Source organism: Phaethon aethereus (assembly GCF_964289735.1).
Source record: "Phaethon aethereus genome assembly, chromosome: 4".
NCBI classification, from domain to species: domain Eukaryota; kingdom Metazoa; phylum Chordata; class Aves; order Phaethontiformes; family Phaethontidae; genus Phaethon; species Phaethon aethereus.
Genome location: NC_138578.1, coordinates 65,277,314 through 65,297,997, shown reverse-complemented (window position 1 = coordinate 65,297,997; position 20,684 = coordinate 65,277,314). Strand labels below are relative to the sequence as shown.

Genomic DNA, 20,684 nt, shown 5'->3' with positions numbered 1-20,684 from the left:
AGGCAGGTATTTACCCCACGTTTGCACCTGGGCAGACCTCACCTCCTGTGAGGGTGGAAAGACAGTAGGTTTAAAAGCAGAATAGGAGTGAGGATGAACAGAGCAGGGTGTTAATAAACCAGAGTGAAGAAACCAACGGCTGTGTAGTATTTGCACACAACTGATCTAACACCACTAATTTGACTTACAAGTGTGGCTACTGGTTCCGTTGCAGTATTTCTATGGAAATTTTGTGATACATGCCAATACGTCTTAGACTGTCAGCCTCCTGAAGGCTTCTCATCTGTGGTCTGTTCTTTCAAATATTCATGGCCTGCTTGCTCCAAACATGCATGCTAGTCCAAATAACATTCATGTGATTGATGTAATCTCCAAAATTAAAAGGCATCCATTCACTGTGGCGTGTGCTACATCTAACTTTTACCCAGGATGTGTCTATTTGCTCTCTCTCACATGAATTTCAGCAGGAGATAAAACTGAAAGCAATAAATAGCTAGAGATGGAGCCCTGAAGAGCCCAAGACTGGTAATGTAATGTCCTGCCAGGACACTGACCTTTTATTTTTCTAATGAAAACACAATAAAATGGCAATAAAAAATGTGAAATGGTCCTTTTTAAAGCATTTAATATCTTCGATCTCAATCACTAGCCGTACCACCCAGTGTTTTGAAAATTCACAGGTAATCATCCCCAGTGCCATTTCAACCCTTCCCACATGGGCTCACAGCTTTCTGGCTCCCTGTGCGAATGGCAACCCCAGGTCTCACATCCCAGATGTACCCAGGGAACCTATGCAGCGCCGATCAGAAGTCTCTCCCTGTGGCTGGGAACAACACCCCTGCAGCAAGGAGGGGGAAGTTCAGCCCCATCCCCGTTCCATGCTAAACCTCCCTTCGGAGGCTGCCGCTGAAGGCTGCCTCGCTGGTGCTACGGGTACAGCAGGAAACGGCCTTAAGACCATCACTGCATTTTATCCAGGCTGCTGCAAAGCCCTCAGATCGTGCTGACTGATTCAGCTCCAGTTCAGATGAGGAAACTCAAGGTGAAAGTTTGTGCAGCTCGTGGCTGATCCCTGTACCGACTCCAGCACTAGCTTTCGAGACCCGTATTTCTTGCACAGACGTGGGTTGGGAACGTGTTATTTGAATTTATTTCTTTGTTAAATCAGCTGCTTTGTGCTTGCATAATCACAATAGCAGCACTATCATTATCAAACTGAATTTCATGTGGTATGCAGGGAATTTTATGGCTGTTTTAATAAACATTACGCTGGTTGGAACTTCTATAAAATAAACCATTTTTCAAGTTAAATATCCACTTCTTAAGTGCCAGACTGCTAAGAGAGGCAGGCAGACATAAGCCTCACTACAAATCTGATTGCCATGAAGGGTCCACCACCGCCTGCTGGAAAGGCAGGTGAGAATTAATTCAAGCCGCCAAGGAAACGCGAGCATCCAGAGCTGTGCCACCGAGGAGCTCTGGGCCACTCCTGGTCACTCCTGGGACTAGACCCTCTCCACACGGTGTCCTTCTGTCCTTCTGTCCCTGGCCGGCTTCCTGCATGGAACAAGTGGCTCGTCACCTCACTAACCATTCCAGCAACAAGGCCAACTGGAAAGGGTCAATCCTGATGGAAATGCTGAAGCCATATTGCCTCCAAATCACACTGGCTAAATTCAGTTTGAATATTTACTCTAATACAAAGGTAGAGCAGCAAAGAATGTGACACCGTTCTGTCGTGAAGCTTCCCAGGCATCCCTCATCATTAATTTCTGACAGTATTTAAATGTCCTTTCTTCTCCTGCTAAGTGATATTATATATAAAGCTCACTTGATACTTACAGATTTATAGGTTCATGCATAATGACATTTTTTTCAACGTTTTACTAAACCTTCATTATCTCTAGACTTAACCAGGCCCTTCCCAATAGAGCAGATTCACCCCAACTGCCTAATTCATTCTTCGTGTTCTAGTCCAAAACTGACAAATGGAAAACAGAAGAAAGAATGGTGCAAAAAAGCCCTTCTGGACATCACTGGGAGCACTCCCTCCTGTAGCAGAAGAAAGAATGTAAGACAAGGCAAGCAGATTTTATCTACTCTTGCAGAAAAATCTCAGCCCACAAGCAGACTGCAATTTAGTACTAGAAGAGTTGTTTTCTACTGAACAATTACTGGAGACAGAGTCGCCATGTATGATATTTCCAAAAAGATACTTAACCCGTAAAATAGAACTGGAAGCCAAAAAAAAAAAAATATACCAGGTTCTGATTCTCCTCCTGAGATACAAATAATTCTTATTTACTTTAATAGAAAGTGAAATTAAAAATTGAGAGAGAGGTATTCATGTCATGCGGGAAGTGAATCAGATCATCAGATTATCCCATTAAACGCAAAATCCCAGTAAAATGCTGTAAGAGAACAGTATAATAGAAGACTTAAGTATAGCATGTTGGGCTTGCTTGAAAGGGAGGCTTGTAAAATAAAACCAGCATTGCACAAAGATCTGATTAGCTTCCCAGCTTCTATTCTTTAGACAATCAAGGCACAGGAATGGCCAAGGCAACGTTTTCCCACCTCTTGCGGTCTGAAGACACTGTCTGTTAAATATTGGACTTTGCTATCATCATTCACTGAGATGACTTTTTATGAATGGTGGTGGTGAGGCACTGGAACAGGTTGCCCAGAGAAGTTGTGGATGCCCCATCCCTGGAAGTGTTCAAGGCCAGGTTGGATGGGGCTTTGAGCAACCTGGTCTGGTGGAAGGTGTCCCTGCCCATGGCAGGGAGCTTGGAACTAGATGATCTTTAAGGTCCCTTCCAACCCAAACCATTCTGTGATTCTATGAATGACTGAAAAAAAGCAGATCATATGCAAGTGGGTAATTTGCATATGCTAACGTACTGAATTTAGAGGTCATGCGGGGAAATTTCAAAGAAGGGTCTATGTGCTGGTCAGGGTACAAGTGGCTGGGCTATAGCTGCGGATGTGGCATCGTTATTAAGAGTCACAACGTTTCTCCTTGTAGAGGAGTTAGTTAATATAGTTTACCTGCACAAAGCACTTTGCGCTGGATGAAGCCTCGGCCTGCCTGAGAGAGCTGATGCCATGGGCACACCATGGCACACCAGCACGAGCACCAAACCTACCGCTACCGATAGAGGAAGGGGGCTACAGTCCCCATAAGGCTCCGTGCTAAATCCCTCCTTCATCCCTTCACCGTGTAGCACACAGAGATCAAAATTCAGTTTTTTCTAAATTAGGGGTTTAAATTAGACGGAGCCAGTTCCCGCGAGTCCTGGCGTGCGGCGCTGCGTGCGGCAAAGCCTCCACCGCCAAGACTAACCGCCTCCTCCGTGCCGCCCCCGGGGCCATGCTCCTCAAGTGCAACCGGGGGAAAACTCGGTTTAACAGAGATGAACCTTCTCACTGCTGTCGGTGCGGAGCTTGCCCACCTCTTACACACAGCAAGTCAAACAGGAGAGTCCAGCCACTTTTCGTTAACGCCCCGCAGAACTCCGTCTCTTTTCCAAAAAGCTGATGCAGTATGCAGGGTCACATCTGGATATACCAACCAGATGTTTTGCCGCCTTGGCATGTGAGCAGCTCAGCAGGAAAGCACAGCCTTTCTCTGATACCGAATCCTAATATTACCGATGGAAAATTTCTAGTAAATATTGTTAAAAGAAGGGTGTTGCCTTAACAAAAAAAAAAGCAAGCAACTACCAGTTGTGTAGAATTATTCTATCTTTCCATCAAGCAATGAGCAGTTAACTGTCCGTTTTCCTGCTTTGTCTCCTATTTTTCTATTTTCTTCAGTATTTTTTTGTGATGAGAGGGGAAGAGAAGGCAAATCCACAAAAATACAAGCTGAAATACTTTCTTTGGGGTTGGCAAGTCAGAAGACTTAACCTTTTAATATTTTCACAAAACCGAAATTTTGTTATGAGGCATTACAAATTTATTTTTCAGAACTATCTATCCATTTTCAGGCAGCTGTAGACTCGAAATATAACCTGTGGTTTTCAACCTATATAGTCGTGACTCAGGGATTATCAGAGGAAGATGTTGTGTTGAATCAGTGAGATTTAAGTACAATTAACAATAAATGACCAAAGTCTAACTGAAAATAACGCCCTGTATATTCTCTTTGCAATGGCACCAGCATTACAACGTCAGTTTAGCATAGCCAACGATTCCGGTGGGTCTTTTTATCCCATGGTCCCTCAATAAAATGCATTCCTCACTTTACTGCATACCAGGCAAAATCTGTTTGCTGATCTTCAGGGTATTATGCAAAGCATTTGGGGAGAATGACAGGAGAGAGAGAATTGAATTTTGAGGCATTTGTTTGATCTATCGCTTTGATGATTTAGGCTGATTTATATGATGGGTTTGGGTTGTGTGTGTTATGGTTTGCATTTTATGCAGTATTTTTCTATGGCTGGATTCTCAGTGATGTTCAGTGTCCTGCATCTCTTAGTACGACACACAGATTTCAAAAAAATAAAAAACACCAGCATTCAGCACCTGCTCTCTGGCAACCCCTACTAGTATTTAAATATGAATGGTGCCGTTAGAAAATCTGGCTGCATTTGAGGGCACTGACCACTTCAAAATCTGGTCTTAAGCTTGGGTTTATGTGATTTTAAACATCAAAACAACATTCTGAATCCCATCCAAGGAATCCAAAAGAAGACAGAGTAGTTTTCCACACATGCCTGCTATGTGGTCTCAGGAATTGCTTTCCTATGAATAGAAAATGAAAAGTCTTGGCCTATCTATTTTAAACAGCTGATAAATAAAAAAGGGGCATAACAAAATAAAAAAAAAAAATAAATGCTTTCAGTATTGGTTCTCTGAGTATCTTGCAAAGAACCCTTGCATCTTATTTTTCACATTTATTTTTATAGCTTTTTCTTCTTTTCTTCTTTTGTATTTTGCTCCTTAAAATAAGTAGGAAGCAAAATGTTCTTTTGTTCCTTAAAAATAAGTAGGAATCACAATGTTCTTTTGTTCAAAAGCTATTGTTAGCATGTATTTTACCAATCTAAACAGATGGGATGGAGGAGTCTGTTGTTCTGAGAACTGATTTAGCGCAGGATCACGGAGAAGGAGCATCTCCATTCAAAGAGCAGCACTTCTAAGTCAACACCAGGCTTCGTTACTAAATTCCACGTTTATCTTAAGAGGTTCCCACACAGTCATATCCCAGCAGCAGCACAACCCTCAAGCTGCTAAAAGCAGCAAAATAGAGAAAAAACTGCTAATCACCTGAAAATGAGAAGCATCAGTCTCTGCAACCTAGTTCTACAAGGCTTTTTGCAAAAGAACGCAGTCACCAGAGTAAACATCTGTGATCAAACACTAATTTAGCACCAACAGAAAATTGACTTCAAATCATCTCTTTGTCACTGTAATTGATTAAAAGTCAAATGAAAATTGATAACATGATTTTCTGTGTGTGAATGTGTATGTGGCACAAACTCTCAAGAGCTCTATTGGCTTCATATATTGACTTTTTTCCAAATAAAGCTTTTTAAGAGTACATTAGTCAGTCCACTAATAAACTTAAAATGCAGACTAATTACTCCAACACAAGGCATTAATATCGATGCTGCCGAATTTTGGTGAAAAAAAAAGACTCTGAAGAGAACTTCGAACCCAAGTAAAACAGCAAAATGCACGAACTATTTCCTTATCATTGGGTTTTTTAATCATGAAGGAAGCTGACTGCTTTTCTCTTATTTTATTTTTATTTAAAACTTTCTCAACATTTTATTAACTCTTCTCCAGTTTCAATGTCACATCCATACTACTGTTCCTTGCTAGTCAAAGGCTTTTTTTTAAGTGTAGGTTACAGATGTACATACCTTTTTTCTTTAACAGATTATTTTCTGCATCACAGAGCAAATGCCACTCTGTATCGACCCCCAAAGAGAATGTAGCCAACGGAGTACTAAAATGTTATTTCATCTACTCTATGGACACTAGGTTTTTTAATATCACATGTAAATCCAACAAAAAAAGATATTCTGCCACAGAATGTCTGTTGCTTTATTATTGCATATTCCAAACTGGCCTGGAACTAGGAGAAAAAACATCTTGCAAACAACATTAATTCCACTAATACAAATTTTTACCTTCTTTATTGATGGGAATATTCAGAGGTATGAGAAACGGAGACAAAAGCATATTAGAGATGTTTCATTTATAAAGTAAAAAAAACCAAACTTCATCCCCAATTCATTCCTAATGCTAAAAGCAGAATCTTTGCAAATAATCAATTTCAAAGAACATTTTCAAGACTTTACAAATGCCGTCAAATTACAGTAAAGTTCTGTCTGTTACACCACTACAGCCATGACACTAGCCAAGGATCTACATGTAAGTCAAGAAACAGAATTCTGCCATACCTATCCATTATATACCATATACCATTCCTCTTTGTCTCAGAAGAGGAGGGAGGACAGCAGGAAGAAAAAAATCTCCAACTGCAGATTTGAATTTTGGCTGCTAGAGTGGACCAGGAGAGAGACGGGGAATCCACAGATGAAAGGGGTCCCATACCAGATGGCAGCAGTAAATAAATGAACAGCTAGGAAGGAGCAGAACGGGGAGAAGGAGACATTCGCAGCTTTTGAGGTGGACTGCCCAAACTTAGAGAAATGGAGATGCAAAGGGAGAGCTAACGTGGTGCTGCTGAGTGCAATGGTCAGCTACAGTCTTTGAATAACGCTGTCTTTGCAGCAAGACATATTCTTACTTTAATCCTAAAAATATGGCAAGAAATATGACCGTTTGACACCAGGAAAAAAGAAAATTAAAAATTGTTCATCATCAACATTGTGGGGGTCTTGCAAAGTGGAGGTTCCAGCAAAGGCACTCTGGGTTGATGCAGTGTACAGCATTGGCAGACAGTCAGTCTGTGACAAGTGCCAGCACAACATTATGACTTAAAACTCTCCTTTACTATGATGCCTACAAAAAAACCTGGCAAGAGTTAAGCTGCTAGTGAACTGACACCGCCATCCATCATGCTTCCCAACATGCTTATTGCTTCCCCACATGTTTACAGCTTCATCATACTTCCACATCCTTCTCTCCACTTCTTGTCTCCTCTTGCTACCCGGTGCAAAGGCTGCCTGCAGGGTCCACGGGCACGCAGCAAGGACCACAGAGGCATTCAGTCCCTGATGTGCCTCGGTATGACCGCAGCCCAAATCTCCAGCAAGCGCTTAATGAGGACCCTGAGAAGAGTGAGCGGGTGGGCAGATCTCCCCCAGCCCCTCTGCCCAGCGCTGAACCCCACGTAGCCCTGCTGCCTACTCAATGAGACTCCTCAACAGCTACACCACAGCAATTGCAAAACCTGCAGCATTTCCACATTTCAGGAGTGTCCTTAGGGAGAAATTCAGTCTGGAGAAAAGGAGGCTGAGGGGAGACCTTATCGCTCTCTACAACTACCTGAAAGGGGGTTGTGGTGAGGTGGGTGTTGGTCTCCTCTCCTAAGTAACCAGCAATAGGACGAGAGGAAACGGCCTCAAGTTGCAGCAGGGGAGGTTTAGATTGGATATTAGGAAAAATTTCTTTACGGAGAGAGTGGTCAAGCATCGGAACAGGCTGCCCAGGGGGGTGGTGGAGTCACCATCACTGGCAGTGTTCAAAAAACGTGTAGACATAGCACTTCAGGATATGGTTTAGTTAGTTTGGTGGTGTTGGGTTGATGGAGCTGACGATCTTAAAAGTCTTTTCCAACCTTAAAGATCCTGTGATTCTGTGAAATTAGATGCAGAGGTTTTAGTGAAGTATCCACAAATATAAAAAAAAGCACGAGGAGGGGAGTGGTCACAGTGTGATTTAACTTGATGTTGAATTCAATGCTGATTTTCCCACCAAAGATGTGCTGTCCCGCAACTGTAATGTGCCACCAGAACCTACAGAAGGCTTATGAAGGCTGCCCAGAAGAAACTGTTGTCAGGAGGAGAGAGGCAGCCCATACAGGTATAGCTTGAGGCAACCAAAAAGTAGTAAGATTTTATTGCCTTAAAGGTTGGAGCATCCATGGCTACAAAGCATATTCCTTTATTTGTCACTTCCAAGCAGGGCCAGCAGGAATTTGAGTTTATCGTATGGCCTGGACACTTCATTCCCCACCTCTGCAGCCAGCTGCCCTACCCTACACAGCCCGCTCAGGCAAATAAGCACATTATTTGATCGTTTCAGTAGTAAAGCAGAGTTTGCACATGCAAATTTTATCACCTGTCTGTACAAGTGGTGAAATCCACACAGACTATAATTCCTGTGTCCTCCTTTACATTTGCACCATCGTTTACCTTGGCTCTTAACAATTATTATTCAGCATTTCAAGTGCCATCTGTGCTGCTGCTAAGTAAATGCCTTCAAGTATATTGGAAACAGATTTTCTGAACTTTTACCTTGTACCGAGCACAGTCAGCATCAGAAAGACATTCTCTACAGAAGCTGACATGTATTTAGCTGTTTTTTCATAGGGATTGTGTGTATTTAAATTTAAAATGTGTGTATCTAAGTTACTAAACAGAAAACAGGCACAGATAATGAAGGAAAATCACTGCATCCCAAAAAGCTCTTGCTCTCTATGGGTCAAATTCAAATCCACACACACGGGAAACACTCACTCACACCAGGAGTGAATTTAGTCTTATAATAGTTAACTGTATCTTGAGACAAAACCCTATTAAATAAGAAGAAATATCCTCAACACTTTTTGACATCTACATCAGTCGCCATTAAAATTAAAATGTGAAATGACTGATATCCGCAAGACACATGAAGCTGACTATTCTAAGATGCTCGGTGACAGTTTAAACTAGTTGAAGTGACACATGGGAACAGATCCAGACTAGCACATCTCTGCCCACCGTCTTAGTGTAAATGTCAGCATGGAAGTAGAGTCTTTGAAAAAATATCTTAAGCAGATTTTTTTTTCCCCTTTAAAAAATCAATCATTAACAACTGTTTGCTAATAAGTCATGTTTTCTTTTCAAATGAATTCATAGTTGGTCATAGCCAGCAATTCACTCATTCCTACAGGGATAAAGCCACACAAGCACATAATAAAGAAAACACAAACCACCAAGTTGCAGACTTAGGTAAATACCGTGCAGTGTTTTGTTTTGGTTTTTAATCAAAAAAATAAACTGTAGGGAAACCACAAACATATGGACAGCTTTCAAGTATTTCAAGTCACCAAACAGATAGACCATGGTAAAAGAACAAAGTGGGAATTTCCTTTGGTTTCCTCTCCTGATGCTGAGTGGCATTACTGACTGCAACGGCATTATTTCTATGCCGGTCATGCCTGACTATGCTAGGCACGGCCAAAGTCACTCGGACAAACCCAGCGATGCATGGATTAGGCACCTTAAAAGTTTAGCGGCTGAGAAGGGTGGGTTAATGTAGCCCCAACACCAGAGCCAACGACGTCCAATCTGAGGCATGGACAGATCTGATGTTCTCAGGAGCCTGTGAAGGCTTGAAATAAGAAGCAAAGCAAGGGTGAAATATTCCAGCCTGCCTCGTGTACCAGGATGCCTCTCCCAGCCCGGACGGGAGGCAGAGAAGATCCATCACCTCCAACATGTCCCAGCAGCCACCTCCACCCCAGGATGGAGGAGAGGAGCAGAGAGGCTGCAGAGAGGCCCCCGGCATGTCCTCCATCGTCCTTCTTCTCCCCGCTCACCTCGAGTCAGAGCTCTGCACAGTTTAATTACAAACCACAGACATGTGCAATTCTATTAGCCAGCCTAAAGCGCTGGCATTAGATAAGCTTGTGCTCTGAATCCAGTTACTAAGACACTGCCAACAAGCTCAAGAGATTCGGAGCCTCTTTTCTATGCAGGTCCGTTTGGCCTGGAAATAGCATACATATACACTGACTTGAGTTTAACAAAGAATGTTAATTTGGGTCAGTGAACTACCACTAATTGAATTCTAATAGATGTCACCATAACTCAAGTGCTCCAGCTCTCTCAAGCAAAATGGCAGCAGACTGAAGCAGGCGCTTCTACAGCACTGGGGGAGAGAAAGTCTGTCCTTCAACTGCCTGGTTTCTTCCCCTTCCAGTTTTAACTACTGCTCAGACATAATAAAAAGCAAATGAGATGCTGGCTTGACAGCTCCCTCAAAAGATCTGCAAGAGCATGTTTTAGTTTTTAAGGGCGGCGCTTGCTCTCTCCAAAACCGAACAAACCTTTAGCTACTCCATACACAGACACAGCCGCAAGCATTTTGAACACAGAGATAATATACTTTGAAAGCATAACAGACTAGTACTCAGCTCCTTCTTCCTGAGATCGCACCATTTTGAATTCTTTTGGCCCGAAGCCAGCATCCCTGTGCTGGCTGGGAGCAGTAATCCCAAAGCGCAATTTTCCCAAGAGCCCAGCGGCACGGGGATGCCGTGAAACTGCACACAGCCACACGTCCAGCCCCACGGAAGGACAAGGGCTGTCGTCAGAAGGAAAAAGGGAGTTTATGTTAGCTGAGGTAAGCTTAGTGTGATTCACACTAGCTTAGCCATGGGAAGGCTCCTTAGCTCATCTAAAAGTAGGAGATTTACAATCAACAGACCACGAGGGTGCTCGTTCTTGCCTCCGTTAAGATGGAGCACAGAACATAAGGTGAATTTTCCACCGGCTTGCATCCTCTATAGTCACTAATCCCTGTGCAAAACGGACATGAAACTGCTGCCGAAGAACAATGGTGGCATTTTGCACAGCTGTTGCGCAGACACACAAGGGGCAGGCTGATGGACAATCAGGCCCACGGAGTTCCACCCTCTAGGTAAGCCTGTGGTAGCGGTTGGCCCTATGTAACAGGTCACACTAGTGATGCTCACCGCAAAATATGAAGCAACTACTGGAATCCAAATGTAAAAAACTCCAAAATTGAGATGTCAACCTAAATTCACTCTCCATGGTGACATGGGACAGACAGTTACACATCCAAGCACTTAGCTGGACCTCGAAGTAGTCAAATGAGTGTAGGACCTTCCCCTCATCCACTGAGCACAGAAAATATTAAGGGGGTGGGAGATAAGGAAGAGAACAAATTCTACTTCTTTTTTGTTTGTGACCAGAGAAGAAAAACCCAAACCAGCAGATTCAGGACGCCCAGATTCAAACAGGTACTGCAAAATATTCTCAGAAGATTTCCCTTTCTAAGTTCTCTAGATTTTAGCCACATGTTACCATGTGCCATTGCAGAGAGCAATAAAGCAGAGAGGCAAATCTGATAAATGAACTCTCAGTTTGGCCCAGCGGGTAAAAGCACTAAACCCATATTCAGAGGGACACGCACAAAGCACACACCGACCGTTGCTAACAGAAAAGCCCTCCAGGTAGGGCAAATGATGCTTTAAAGTGATGCCTGGAATGGCTCTGAGTCATTGTTAATTAGACACCCATACGTTTGGTAAGACACATGTGACCCGTTCACACCTGGGGAATGACCTGGGTTTATGGAGTTTGCATCAGGGGTATCAAACCTGGATATTGCAAAAACTTCTGGTTCCCCAGAGAGCAGGATGAGCACGCTGCACGCACCAGCCACCTCCAGGTCGCACGCTCCTACGCATCCGTCCCCCTGGGCATCCCCTTAGCACAAAGTCTGAGGGCTGGCAAGCACGGAGAGTGCAGACCCCTCCATCACATCGGGTACACCGTGCCGCTGGCCACACCGTGATGAAGCAGGACCTTCAGAAAATAACATTGCATCGGCTTCTAAAGAGGCACCTTAGATGCCGCTATACACAACCTGTGATGTGCCTCCATCATGAGACACATATACATCTATAGATGAGTAAATTCAAACCCTGTGTCCACCCTCATAATACTGCCTAGACTTAGCAGGACAGGGAAAACAAATAAAGACCCGTATCCTCCCCCAATTCTGCTGTGCCCTTCTGAAATACCACCATTTAAAGTATATTCACCAAAGAATGTAGACATGGTGGGCAACATCAGAGGTGTTATGGAAACTGACCCTAGCTTTTTCCATGCCATTGCCTTTCCAGTGTTACTTATCCTGTCCCATCTTGTCCTTCCACATGGTCCTCATTTAGGCCTTCTATTTTCTTTCTCTCTCCCTTTTGGTCAGCCCCACAACCATCGATTCAGCATGGCATGTCTTCCTTTCCCATCATCGATTTTATACACCTTCCAGTTAAATTTCCCTGTCCATGCAAAAGTTAATAGCCCTCAAATAACTACAGATATTGTTACCTATAATTTTTAATAGATAGTTCATATATATTTGTCTATTCCATTAAAAAAAAAACCAAAAAAAACCACAGCTCTTTTCCTGACTGTCTCAAACAATGAGCTCCCATGCAGTCAGTGTCTACCGTGAGTCAGTGGGCTCATCTCTGCATTACTGCAGTAAAGGTAAAGACAGATGTAGAACTGAGATCTTGATCATCTGCACCTTAAAAAAAAAAAAAGTGTTCTGGCAGTTTTCATCAGAGGATCAGTTTTAAGCAGTGCCCTGCTGCACAAATGCTGGCTTCCGTTAACTTTTACTGCCATTTCAAGGGGACCTGTAATATTTTGTCCTGAACTGTTGCACACCACTGCAGAGTTCAGTTGAATAGCTGTCATATTCTGCACCAACGCAGGAGGTGTCTCCGTGGAGAATAAAATAATCCTTATGTGTAGTTTCTATATTAATTTATTTAATTTGTAAAGCTCTTCGGGACTCTGTAAGATGAAAGAAGCTACATAAATGTAAAATATATCACCATTATTGCTGTTTTCTAAGCAGCATCTTCCATTTTGTAGTTGGTATTTTTCTCCCATAGTGTATGACCTTGTATTTTATCTAAATTAAATCTCATCTTGTTAATTTTTGCACAGTTCTTTAAACTCTCAATATCCTTTTGTTATCTCTCTCTCTCTGCCTTCCACTGTGTTTATGATCCCTCTTAATATGGCATCATCTGCAAATTGTATTGCTCTGTATATATTGTTTAGGAAAGTATTAAACAATATTGTGATCAGCACTGACCCTTGTGAAACCTCCCCTGATATTTTTCCTAAATTGATGTTGTAACATTTATAATTAGGTACAAGAGGACACAAAAAGAAGTAACAGGCAGCAATTAAGGAAGGGAAAATATAAGCTATCAGTAAAAACTCTGACAGTGAAATCTGTGAGAATATACAATAGCTTCCCAAAGGAAGGGTTGAAAGTCCCAATGCTTACTAAAAAATACATTAACAGTAAATAAAACACTAAATAATAATAATGCTTAGCACATAGTGTATATACTGCTTGACATGTTCAAACCTACTCACCAGAAATAGCTAATTTGGGGAAACAGTGAAAATTCTAGAAGATAAAGCACCCAAGTATATTTTCTTTTTCTTTTTGCATATGTAACAGCCTCTCCCCAACCAGCGTGACTCAGGGACAAAGCATTCCTGCAAATAAACCTGCGCTACCAAGGGGATATGCATATGTCTGTGAAGAGGACAGGATGACCTAGCACTTCTCATTTTTTCTGCTGCTGTACCCTACACATCCCACTATACGCTCTCTATGGGATAAGCTCTCAGTCACCAAAACCCACCTTTACAAATCCCTGTTCTCCTGATTTTTTTTTTTTTGTTCTTTTTCCTTCTCTTTTTTTGATACAATAAACACAGTGGGTAATTTCAACCTGCTGGCAAAAGATAGTCCTAACTCCCTTGTGATGACAGCCTTGAGAATCAACATTTTGAGACTCAACAACTGCCAGGAAGACTTCTCTCAAAAGTGTTAGTTAATCCATTTATTCTCTCCAGCCAAAGAGGAAAGAATGAAAGCAGGGCAAGTCTCAAACTTGTGCTGGTATTCAGGAGAGAGATCTCAGGACCAAATCCATTGGGATGAGCAGACCTCTCTCTGAGCCTGCTAATGGATACACTACAGCAACGCTTCCTAGCCTTTGACTAAAGCAATTAAGGGAGATCTTGGACAAAACGTAACAATTAGGAGCTTGGGAGCATAAAAAGTCTGCTACAGGATCTTCCAGAGGTGGAGGAGGACTCTTACATCTCAGCCTTTTCACCTGAGATGATCATCTTGTTCATGAGCAGCACCAACCCTGGAAAACACAGCCGTCACCCACATGATCCACCGTATGCACTCCAAAGAGACAACCACCCCTTTGAATGAAATTCTCACTTCCATATTCTGCAGCTGGAAACAGCTGAAAAGTCTTTCATTTAGTTAGTCAATAGTTCAGTTATCCTGCTTCCTACTCTATCACAGCTTTTGCGTTGGGAGTGCCAGCAACTCCGATGCTCCACCAACCTATGGGTAGTTACAAATGTGATGAAGATTAAGTGTATTACTAGTCCAACCCATCTCCAGTGGATTGCTTACGTGCTTAAAATTAAGCATATGGTCCAGCGTTTGCCAGTGCTCTCAGATGCCTGAAACCTCATAACCCAAGCATTTACTCTCTCCGTAGGTTTTGGCAACCGCTTGATGACTTGATACCTACGTTGCACCACGTGATGTCAACAAAGTTAATTTCTGGCTCGTACTAGAAAAACCTCAGTTTCACAAATAAGTAATACTGTAGCAGTAAGTGTTGTGTACTCCCAGTTCTTTCAATGATCTAGAAGTAAACATCTGTAAAGCAGGATTTATACTCTAGGTGTGGTTATGCAGAGAGAGAAATAAGCAGAATACAGGGGGGAACAGCGAGACCTAGAGCCACAGCAAGTGAAGACGGAAAGGGAGAAAGAAAGGACAGCCTAGCATGGGAGACAGCTACATACCAGTATTGGTCTGGAGAATTAAAGAACAGAAAGGACACTGAATACTCAAAAAACTACCAATCTCACATGGAAAAAGAAAAAAAAATAAGGTCTGGAGCCATGTTTTCACTCCGACAGCCAGGGAGAATATGCATGAAGCTCTCCAAAACTGGGCAAAAGAGGGAATGTAAAGGTGGCTGGTCCAGGCATCCCGGTGGAAGGAGACAGCTAGAAAGTGGTAGAACTAGAAGGCGGAGAAAAAAAGCTGAAAAGCTGAATAGCTGAAAAAAGGAATATCTTGAGGAATGCCACTGACTACCACATTGCTCAGCACTCCTCAGAAACTCCATCTTTGCTAAAACAGGGTTAGCATAAACATATGCCTTTTAACCCTAGAAACTACAGGCCCACAAGTGACACCAGATGACCACTTTCAAACACAGGTGTCTCCTATAGCACCAGGGGTGCTTTCAGAAGCCATGTTACATTTTGATTTCCAGAAAATGAGCTGAGAGATGGAAGATTTCAGTGCTCTGGAAGACTGATATGAACACCCGCAGCTGTCCAACCTCACTGACCTCTGCTCTTGGAGTTCACGTGGGGTGAGAAATAGGTGCCAGTCATTGAAGAAAGAGGACAGTTGTCATGATACCTTGAAATCTTGCTGTCCTTGCAAGCCTGTAAGGCTAGGCGTAACGACTGGGTGTAATGCTTTGTCCGCGATAGAAATCAAGCCAGCAAATTCCAGGTGGTGGTTACACTTCCAGATCTTTTGCGGTGCTTCCAGTGCTGCCATCTTGTGTTTCCACCTGCGCCTCCCCACTTAAAATCCTGCTTTATTTAATTCTGAATAGCTCTTACCCGGTCATGTAACTGGCTTTGCTAATGTTTCAGAAGTCACTTACTACACACATCTTTTAAAAATAAGATATTTTTTCACCTCCATATATTACATGATGTTCCCTTGAAGTATGTGTGATAAATTTGCTGAATTTAAGAATTAAGGCCACATTAGAAGGCATTGATTTTCTTTACAGCAAGATGAGCCTCTTCAGGAGCTGGATGGAGGTAGCGAACTGAGCAGACACAGCATGATTCTGGCGAGGCGAGCATTTGGGGAATTACTCCCGCAATAGGAAAAATTTGTTTTAATTAGGTTGGTTGGTGGTTCCCAGAGCAGCGTGCTGTGAGTGGGAAGGAGAAATGAGGATGGGACTGTAAACAGCTTGTTGTGCTCTCAGCCTCTGAGTCACAGCACGGAGAGGGAACTTGCGCTCCTGGCTCTGCTGCCAGAAGAGTCTTAAGAGTGCGAGGAGGGGCGAGGGAGGTGATGCGAAGACGTCCTTTCCCTTTTACTTTACTCCTGAATCGCTTATAAAAACAGTTGAGGTTTTGTTGTCCTGGACAAGGGAAAAGATTCGAGGAAGAAGATAATAACAAGCAATTAGGGCAGCAAAAATATCCAAGAACAAAACTGACCGAAAATAATAAAATTAAAAAGTGAGCGTGAGAGATTTTGTCATTCTGTCTTAGATTATGTTGAGGAGGCTGAACTCAATTTTATTGAGAAATCAATTCTAATTTGGCACTCCGCACGCTATCTGGCAGAGGACACCGGTAACAGTCTCCATTGAAATCTGCCAGCTAATTTACTTCTGCTGACTTTACACTAGCAAACAGAAGCAGGAAAAAGTCGTGTCGTAGGGATGACATTTCCCACTAAATATCTTGTACTAATATGCATCTGAGTCCTCCTGTGTTTGTCTTAGAAACCCATCACCTTGCAAAGGGAGACAAAAAATAAAAATAAAACACTCTCTCGGACAAAATGGTCCGAGCACGAGGCTAAAGGTTCAGCACGTATCCTGTGGACCAGGCTTGCATGTTGTGAGTTTAGCTGGAAGGGTGGGCTTGGGGACAGGTCAGCTGCCATGGGAGTTTAACATCATCTGTCCTCCAGTTAAACTGATCATGGAAGTCCAGTACCAGTTATAGACACTACGTCCTATTATTGATTGCCAAAAGGGGAAAAAAAAGCACTTTTAAAGGATTTTGAATTATTGAAGAAAATGTGTCTGTAGATATTTCAGAAATGTACAGCATAAAATTTATCATGGGTTACGTGTCTGGGAGCACAAAATGTGCCGTTTAATGCTATGCTTTACTGACCTTTAAGCAGTGGCAGCTATCCTAACTGTATTCACAGCTTATGTGTATTCACTCAGCATTTATATAAAATATCGTTTATTTTTATGAGATTTGTGCCACTGAACATTTTACTTGCACTGAGAAAACTATTGTTGAGTGGGTTGTTCATCGCATTGTTTCCAAACATTAATGTAAGGAAGAAGTGTGAGTTCTCAACCCGCATGCTTACTAGTATGTCCTTGCTTTATTTCATGAAGTAATTCTTACATGTGGACCGGATTAAAAAGAAAGGGGGAAAAAAAAAGAAAATGTTTTCCTTCTTTTGATTACTTCTTGCCTTCACCTTCGTGTCTAACGAAACCCATGCGATCCTACCTGCCTGGCACAATTGCGTTTTCTTTTTCAGGGAAGGTTTCTGTCTTCAGTTAAGTAAGTAATATCCATACAAAAGCCCCAAATTTAGAAGTGCACAATGACTTACATTTCCTCACTCCATTTATAAACCAGGTTCAGTGCTCCATAAGGACCTGATTTCACCCCCTCCCTCTCAGCAACATTCTTTAAGTCTTTACAAAGATCCATTTTCCCTTTTTTATTCCCAGAAGCCTGCTAAAACTAGGGCAAGATGGCCTAAAATTACTATTTTCCTCAAAGTCCCAGAAAACCTAAGGCCACTGGCACCTCTCCCATAGAGCAGAGCTATAGCTGCACGAGCTGTGCGAGAGCGATGCTGGGAGGGCTCAGGCACCTCTTTGCCTCCACTTTTGGAGAACCTCCGCCTCATCCACTCAAGGACACGCTCCCACTTAGTCTCAAGACCTGGTTCATCAGAAAGCTACGGACTTTTGACCCATGCAGGCATTTCGTGGCTTCAGAAACCTGACGCTGGAAAGACTGAACTTTATCTCTGAGAAAAGAAATAGGGTAAAAAATGAATATAACGATGTTGTTCTAAATAATTGATGTTGCAATCTAATGCTATTTCCTTTTGTATTACTGCAATCTTCTTAAAAAGATATTCTCAAGCTGTTTATTATAGCAATAACTATAATTTTTCCTTCTCTTTTAGCAACAGTGCTTCACCCATAATGTCTCCTACAGATAACGTATTAAAGATATAAATAAAATAACACAGTATAGGTGGTACAGCAACATATATGTTGTTAATCAGCCAAACAAAATGTGTTTTAGAGTTGGATTAGCTACAACTCGTTATTTGACTGTCTGCTGTCTTTCGCTTTCTCCATCCTTGGCTTCCTGTCTGTCTCTATTTGTATTTGCTTTGACATTACAACAATGCTGTGAAAAAAAACTAAACTCATTCACACTTTTCTTTTATTCACCTCACTGGGAGGAAGAAAGGAGACAAAACAAACAGCTTTGAATGACCAGAATATAGAAATCCAGCCCCCAAATTTAAACACCCTCTTGCCTCTCTTTTTTTTTTTCCTCAGAGCTCTGAAGTTTTTCCAGAAAGCTGTAATTTCCTTAAATATAAAAATCTATTTTAAAAAATTCTGTGTCTCTTCTAGAATGGACTAAAAACAGCCATGAGTGCAATTACTAGCCTCTAACCTCTAACTTTGGTTCAACTGCATATGCCATCCCCAGGAAAATCTCCAGCAGCCATCAGCACTGTTATTTGTATTACAGCAACATCTCTTAAACCCTTACCAAGAGTACATCCAAGTGAGGTAATTTCTTACACAAGTCTAACATAACAGATAGTCCCCGTCTCTAAGATTTTAAATGGAAAAGAGATCGTCCTAAATATATCAGACAGACAAGTAAGGGGTGGGAAGGGGGGAGCTCCATTTGGCATGGAGGGACTTGAGGCACAGCGAAAACCCAGGTTAGACTGTGCAGAAATCACGCTGGATGTCACGGCAGCAGCCCTGTGAAAGCAGGATGCTCTGCACAGCTGAAGGAAGCAGGTCTGACAAAACTAACGTAGTTAAATTAGAAGAGGGTAGATTTAGGTTGAACAGAAGGAAGAAATTTTTTATGAGGAGAGTGGTGAGACACCGGAACACGTTGCCCAGAGAAGTTGTGGATGCCCCATCATTGGAAGTGTTCAAAGCCAGGTTGGATGGAGCTTCAAGCAACCTAGTCTAGTGGAGGGTGTCCCTGACCACAGCAGGGGGTTGGACTGGATGTTCTTTAAAGGTCCCTTCCAACCCAAACCATTCTGGGATTCTCAGCAGTGCATCAGCACTTTCATTAGAGACCACCTCTCTCCCACAGGCTGCTGCTCGCCCCACGCGCCGTGATGTGCCCTCTGAGGGAGCCCAGGCTGCGAGGACGGAGGCGAGACGGTGAGATGTTGCTGTGCTGTCGGAGAGGAAGAGTCTGCAGAACAGCCATCACAGGCTCTGTGAAATCAGGAGAAAAGCGATGACTCTTCTTGAATGTGGCAAAGAATAAACCAAATCTTTCATGAGGATAGGCATGAAACAGGCCAAAATGCTGAAAACTGCCTCCTGTATTTTCAGGAAAAACAGACCTTCAGAGTGCCCCTTCCAACCTGCTTCAGCACGGCCCAGGGGCGTGCAGCCCTGCACCACGAACAACTTCCAACAAAGTGCCTGTCTTCCCATTGCTACAGTCCTCCCCCCAAAAATAAGAAGTTACATCTCTCTTGAAATCTGCCACAACCATCCCCAGGTCTCAGTTGATCTCCTTGAACTGTCCTAAATAACCACTGAGGTTTACCACTGCCAAGGGCTTTCTTCATCAAGACAGTTCTGGATTTAAGCCACATTTTCACATGTTTATGCCCATGCTTCAACCGAAGCAGGAAAGTGCTCCCAGCTGATCAGGGTGAGACCATTCACAAGCCCTCCACTTAGCACACATGACCGGTATTTGTACCTTCACAAGGCAGCCCAGCAACGCTCCCCACCTGGAGACACCATCCCCATTAAATTTTTGTATCTGCAATACTGAAGCGTATTTTAAGACAAATGCTGTTCTAATTTGCTGTGGGCACTGAAGACCAACACGCATTTCAGTGGAGGAAGTTATGTGTTTTAATTGGTTTATGAAGACAAAGCATATGCCATGACACAGTTAAATGATTAACAGATTCCTACGAATGCCTTTGGCATAGAATATCTATACATTCATTAGCTGGAACAATTCATCTTCTCGATAAAACTAAAATTAGTTATACAGCAGGTTTACTTTTTATGATTAATAAATGATAAAAGTCTAAATTATCCATCTGAAATGACTGCTTTCTTAGCTATTAATCTCACATTTATCAGCTCCTATAATTCACGTTATTAGTTGAAAAATCAGTTTCCCAAATATTTTTAATTTCCTATTAAAAAATCAAAACATGGAGTATGAAGTATCACCTCCTTCACTACATTACTTTGGAGTGAATTCTAAATCAAGATAGAAAAAGATGTACTATTTGCTGACTTTACCATAAAGAGCAAACAGATACAATATACAACTGTGCCTACATTATAACCATTAAAAAAAAAAAAAATTGCTCAGTAATAAAAAGCTCTAACAAAAGATGTATCAGCTCATTTGGATTTTCCAGCTCTCTATAGTTATTTTGCCAAGAAGCAAAATCTCGCTCATTTTGCAGAAAACCAGGTTAGGACAAAGCAGAGCAGATCATATGGTAAAAGGTCAGAAGTACAGCACTGTTTGTGTCCTGGAGATGGGGTTGACACATCCCAGGTTTAGCTAGAGGGAAGGGTTTGAGAATAGATCCTTCTGTCAGCTATTTAA

At 42.3% G+C, this 20,684-nt stretch overlaps 1 protein-coding gene across 2 annotated transcripts in view; it reads right to left on the bottom strand.

Moving 5' to 3' along the window:
* The window catches only part of PPARGC1A (PPARG coactivator 1 alpha), a gene marked incomplete at both ends in the record, with an annotated part of 170,139 nt that overhangs the window by 140,472 nt on the left and 8,983 nt on the right, over positions 1-20,684 (bottom strand). The window lies entirely within an intron of this gene.